At 43.1% G+C, this 6,238-nt stretch overlaps 1 long non-coding RNA gene across 1 annotated transcript; it reads right to left on the bottom strand.

Annotated features, from left to right (window-relative positions):
• Positions 1–330: 330 nt before the first annotated feature.
• Positions 331–2,773, bottom strand: LOC129335161 (uncharacterized). Its single transcript, XR_008597569.1, has 2 exons — positions 2,641–2,773; positions 331–892 (listed from the first exon to the last, which is right to left on the bottom strand). It is a non-coding gene; the product is annotated as an uncharacterized LOC129335161 (long non-coding RNA).
• Positions 2,774–6,238: the final 3,465 nt, after the last annotated feature.

Below are 6,238 nucleotides of genomic sequence, written 5' to 3'. Positions count from 1 at the left end.
ATTGTAAGAATCCCAACAACAGGTAAGCAGTAGGCTGTGCAGCAGGAATTGTATTATAGGGATTAGCGAATGAATATCATTCCTTTTTTACACTGAAGTCATTCAGAAGATTAATTCTCATGAATATTTGCCTCCACTTTCACTTTTCTTATTCCTGGCTAATTATCTGTTGAAAGCTCTCAGTGCATAAATCGATTTAGGGCCTGAAAATTAAGTTTGTGATTATAATATACTAAAGATGACTCCTCACTGGAAATAATTCAAGACCTGTAGATTCTATCGGTTGATCCATCCATCTATTAAAGGAAAAACAAGCTGAAAAGACTCAACTCAAAGGTTTTTATAAGTTATCAATTTATTCATGCAATTGGGCAGTCATTGCCAACCAGGAAACAAATAATTGGATTTTGATAATTAAATGCATTCATGCTTTGATGCTGTGGTCCCCTGAGGAAGATGGAATGTAGATGGAATGTAGAGAAATGTAGATGGAAAGCCTCCTTCGTATGACACAATTTCACTGGGATTTGTGTGCCAACAGGATATGTTCAAGGGGGTCACAGGTGGTGTGATGAAGTGGTGCCATTTTTCATCCTATGCTCTTATAAGAATTCTTGTGGCTACTTCAGCTTTTGACATGGCACCTGGAAGACTTGCTGTTGCTGCTGCTGCTGCATCTGCTGCTGCTGCTGCACCTGGGGCTTCCCAGGAACACAGCAAGAAGGCTCCCGGTTACCGTGGCATCCTCCACTGTTCCTCCGTTCACGGCAGCAGGAACTATCCTTCTCAGGGCTGGAAGAGCGCCGGCTCCCGCAGCAGGAACTTTCTTCCTTTTCCTGTTTGTGGCATTGATCTTTATCCTGACGAGAGCACATCCTTTCTGGTTTCAGATCTGGAAAAAACAGAAAAGCCATCTCGATTTAATTGAAAATAAAGTTAATCTGTGCTCCTTCTCAAGAGCCCAGGGAAGTTCACACGAGGTGATCCTGTTGGGCTTTACAACAATATAAGAGGGTTGGTTATATTGAGACGGATTTAACTTTTTCTGCTTAGCGTGGTTCATTTCTTGGACAGGAATTTGAATCCAGGCCCCTTCCATGTGGCATGCTTGAGAATCTGCTTGAGAACTTATGGAGTATTAATAACGAACCACATAGAACTACAGCTGAAATTTATTTGTAAGGAAAATCCTCAAGCAAATTCTCTAAATTTGATTTCCTGTACAAAAAAAAAAAAATTCTAAGCTTCATCTTCCTTGACCATCTAGTTCATATAGTCTCAGATTTTGTCCCCAGCCATGGCCACCGTTGTCTCACAAGTGGAGCATTAAAGTTATATCCAGTGGCCACCCTCTCTATGATCAGCGGTATACTTCTTCTGGACATGGAAGTTCCATTCAGAAGTGCTTTAGCTACTGGCAAGCCTCTCACCCTTCAGGAAACAATATACTATTAAGTAAACCATTTACAATTTTACACGTTATACAATGCTTAAAATTTTACAGCTTTTGGTATTGAATGCACACAGCTGGGGTTTGAAGTTCATGTGGGGTTCCAGTGAGCCCAAATGGACCCTCCGAAAAGATTTGTTGCAGATTCAAAGCTGATGGGGGGAAATTGGACACTTCAGAGAATCACAGATAGTTTGCCTCTGAATCTGGAGGCACCACTGAACAACCAAGGCTAACAGGTATTGATAGATCTGTCTGTAAGGTAAAACCTCAGGAAAACCATAAAACTCCACAGGGGATCTGCTCTACTCTTCCAGCCTTCTCTGTTAAAATATACTGCTTCAGACCATGAACAGGCTACTGGTGACCAACAGCTAGATCTGACACCTGTGGCTCTACCTGCTTTATGCATATTTTGTCTCACCTTATAAAGCAGCCACAAGAAGTCACATGCATTGTGTTGATGCGGTGCCATCTTATGTTCCAAGTGAGGAAAGTGGCAACATCAGGTATTTGCTAGTACCCCCTGCGCTGGCAAGACAGCATTGCCTTTATCACTGAGCATTGGAGTAAGTTAGCAGTAGCATATGGATTGTACATTCTACTTCTTTCAGTTTAGGAAGAAGTCCTGATGGTACCTTAATGGTAGAAGAAGAGCTCTACTGGATCAAACTGTAAGTCCATCTGGTTCCAACACTGGCTACTTCAGAGAAGCCCACAATAGCCATCAGCTATCAGTTGTAGCATCTAGTATGCCATTTCTGAACATCTGAGAAACCCTTTCCACTCCCTGAACACATCTAGTCTCCTTTCTAAAAGCCAGCTGAGCCAGCCACTCAACACCTCTTCTGACAGTATACACACTGTTTGGAGAAAGACTTCATTTTGCCTGTCACACCCTGGAGACACTAACTTCCAGTGTTATGGACACGTTAAGTCCTAGTGTCATCATGGCTGATGCACATTCTGGAAAGGTGAAAGACAACCGGAATAGATATTCTGGAAAGAACATTCATTCCTCCACGGTTCTTGCACCACCAGCCAAAGACCTCATGTTATCTTAGCATAATGAAGAGCTGTATCAGTGTCTCTAAAAAGCAGAGATGTTAAGCATCCTTGCCATCCCTAAGGAAGGATCAAAGAAAAACCCAGATCACAATAAAGGAGAGGTTAAAAAAAAATAACTTTACCTGATTCACCAAGCAGAGTGCTGGAAGACTATCACAGCTGTTGTGAATGCAAAGCTCCCTTCTGGGAGACCTTTTATACTGTATCTTATTGATCAATATTGCCAGACATTGAGACCTGATCCAGTCATGCTGACTTATTTTTCCTATGAATTTTGCATAAATCCCATTCTAATTATCTTCTGATTTGTAATCTTTGTTTTGACTCATGGTAGTATCAGAGAGTTACCCAACACTCTGCATTTCTCTTTTGTTCTCCATTCTGCTCTTATTACATGGGCATAATTGCTTGACACACCTCATATGACTGGCCAGAAAAGATGGGGTAAGACGGTGGGTGGTTTCCCTCCCAAGATTCTGCTTCATGTCCAACTCATATTTCTTATGTAACTCAGGAATACAGACAATTAGGGGGATACGATTCAGGTGGAGGATTGGGGGAGGAGAGACAGATTTTTGTCAATTCAGCTAAATCTGGCTGTTCTGAATCAAATCAGAGAATCCCAGATCCAATCCAGGAACCTAGATCCAAGCCCCCATATATATCCTGGTCACTTTAGTTTTATCCGGGAAACATTGTTTCAGCCTCAGGCTGACTCATTCCTGGGCTTCTTCCACATTTTTTCCCAACAGGGGTGGGAGAGAAGGGAGGGAGGAGGGAGGGGGAGTCAGACAGAGTCGGACCCAGTCAGGCAGAGAGGGGGAAGTGAGCAGCCAATCTGTGCAGGAGCTCTTCTGTCAGCCTGACTTCTGTGAGTGACACTGGTTCAGTTAGCCTAAGCTGCAGCTGTGTCCCTTGCTTCAGTATGGTTTGACTAGAATTTACTGCTTTGACATGATTCTCTAGTTTGATGTTGGTCTCCTGGGTTAACTTTGGTCCTGAAGGGATTCCATTCCCTTGCTTCAGTTTGGTCCTGTAAGACTTGCTCTGGGTTGAGCTTGCATTTGCGAGTGTGTATCTGGCCAATGGAAGCCTTGCCCTAGAATTTTTTGACCTGAGAGCCAGCTTTCATGCCCTAGAAAACAATGGAGAGTGGCTGTGATGGGCAGCTTGCTTAGGGTAGTGTGGATGGAGGGCATATGTTTGGTTTAGTTAGCCTTTCTATGTGTTGACCTTACATTTGAAAGTGTGCCTTAACCATGGCAGCCCTGCCCCATTGTTTTTCTGCAGTGGGAGTCAGCTTTGACTTTCCCCCCACAGGAAACAAAGGAGAGGGGCTGGGGCACCTTGCTCAGAGCTCATAGAATTGGACCCAAGGATCCAATATTTCTGAAACTTGTGGGGGGAGGGGTCTTTAGAAGACAGTCAAGTATAGTTCCCCTGAACATTTGGTGGAGTTTGCTTGCCCCCCCTAGCCCCCCTGGATATCACCTGGATAGATTTCCTCATAGAAAGTAATTGCTGAATAAATCTGGGATTCTCTAATCTTGCCAATCTAAATTAAAGAATCTTCATTGAATTTCAGGAAACCTGGATTTTTTCCCTCTGAAACCCTGATCCAGATTTCCCAGATCCAGATTTTTTTTTTTTGGTGCACTCCCCATAGCAATTATTGCTTTCAGAAATTTGCATCCCTTACAAAAACCATATGCAAGGTGACATATGAAGGAACTATAAATCCTTTCAAGTAGATTCTACAGTAGATTCCCCCCAACTACCAGCAAAAGCAAGTCTCAGATTCATCTGCATGAATTGAACCATAAAATTTCAGATGATTTCTATTGTGCCACAGGGGAGAGAAAGTGTCAGATTGCTTGTCAAAGTCCAAGCAGAATATTTCCACCATAATCAATATATTTAATTATCATCATGGCCAGATCTGTGGATACTTAAATCCAGAGACTAGAGCCATAAACAGACAAGAAACAGCTTCTTACAATTTGCAGAAAAACTTGAAATCTAACACCCCGCCCCCAAATAATAGAAGCTTTCTGAAGCTTTAAGAAAAAATGCTCACAGCTGCCCTTGCTAGGCAACCACAACAATATTGCCAGCCTTCAAGCCTTGGTATCTGTCAGGCCTTTTCCAGGTCTGTTTTGGCCTTTGAGGGAAGACTCAAGGGGCCCATGCTCAGCAGTAACCACCAAGTAAATAGCTACCACAATCTTGCATGGCTTACTCAGGCCCAGCTGCTAGCAACTGTTCAACAGCAGCCACCCAAAGAAAGGCAGTTTTATATAGTGGTTAGAGTTTCAGACTAGAATCTGGGAGATCTAGGTTTGAATCCCCACTCTGCCATGATCCTCAGTAGATGGCCTTGAGCCAGTCATATACTTTAAGCAGAAACTACCTCACAGTGTTGTGGTGAGGATAAAATGGAGGAGAGGATATATATAAGCCTGCCCTAGGCTTATATCATTGCTGCATTCATGCTTTTAGTAAATTCAATATAAGCTGTTTTGCGTATGGGACCTATCTGGTATCTACATTATAGTGTACTGGTTTTAAATCACAGAGCACAGAGCAGGAGACTGACCACCCCAGCTGAGCCATGGCTCGCAGCGCGGCTCAGCTGAGATGTGCAGCAAGCTGCGGTTCAGCTGGGACAGCCACTCTCCTGCTCTGAGGCAGGGCTGGGCACAAGTCTGCTCACCCCCCCACCACCATGCAAAAGGATGTCCTGACTTACCAATGAGAACAGTAGGGTGGGGTGGGTGGTTGACATAAGGGTGGGCATGGGGGGAGGCTTGTCGATCAGAAGATGTAGTATTGTCGCGCAGAGAGAACTCCGTCCGGGACCCAGGAGGGGAAGAAAAATTTAACTTGAAATTAAATTGTAATTTGCATTTAGTAAGGTCAACCACTCCATCAATATAATATAAAGCTTTAACTTTTGAATAATGGCAGTATGAAGGGAAAACAGAAATGTAGTGTTTAGTGTTTAGTGTTTGTAGGGTACCTTCCCCTTTTTTCCACCCCTCCCTCCCTCTCTCTTTTTTCTTTCCTCTTTCCTATCCCTTGTGTTATTGTAGTCTTTTGTAGCTACTGTTTTGTAGGGTATGTATGTATGTAGTAGTTGTATGTTAGATATTGAAAATAAAAAATTATATAAAAAAAAAAAAAAGAAGATGTAGTATTGTTGAAACGTTACTACGCATGCTCAAAGTTGTAAAAAAAACCCGGTGATGTGCACTGCAATGCCCCCAAAGCCTGAAACTGAACAGAGGCTTCAAGGCAGGTCTGAAAGGAATCACAAGAGGCCAAGTCGAAACTGCTGGGAAGAGTATAAATGAGTGGGTGCCAAGCCAATGCCATTGTGATCGCCTCGACTGCTCAGAAATAGTGATTTAAACTGTAAGTCCGAAAGGGGTCCAAGATTCGGGTTCAGTAGCACTTTAAAACTCATACCCTGGGAATCTAGTTAGTCTTTAAGGTGCTACTGTAGCCAAATCTTGCTCATTCAGGATGAGACTCTCTACCTTTGTAAGACATGGTACAGTCCTACCACATACTGAGCAGATTGTCTATGGAATCTCTGAGAGTTTCTAAAGCGATTGACACACCTTGCCTCCATCATCTTTAAGAGCTGCCTCGTGAGGTCAGCCATGATCAATGTTCTCCAATTAATGAGGCAAGGTGGAGGCTGAGAGAACACTTGGC

Source organism: Eublepharis macularius, chromosome 1, assembly GCF_028583425.1.
Source record: "Eublepharis macularius isolate TG4126 chromosome 1, MPM_Emac_v1.0, whole genome shotgun sequence".
Taxonomy (NCBI): domain Eukaryota; kingdom Metazoa; phylum Chordata; class Lepidosauria; order Squamata; family Eublepharidae; genus Eublepharis; species Eublepharis macularius.
The sequence above is the reverse complement of the archived record's forward strand: the minus strand, read 5'-3'. Positions and strand labels throughout refer to the sequence as shown.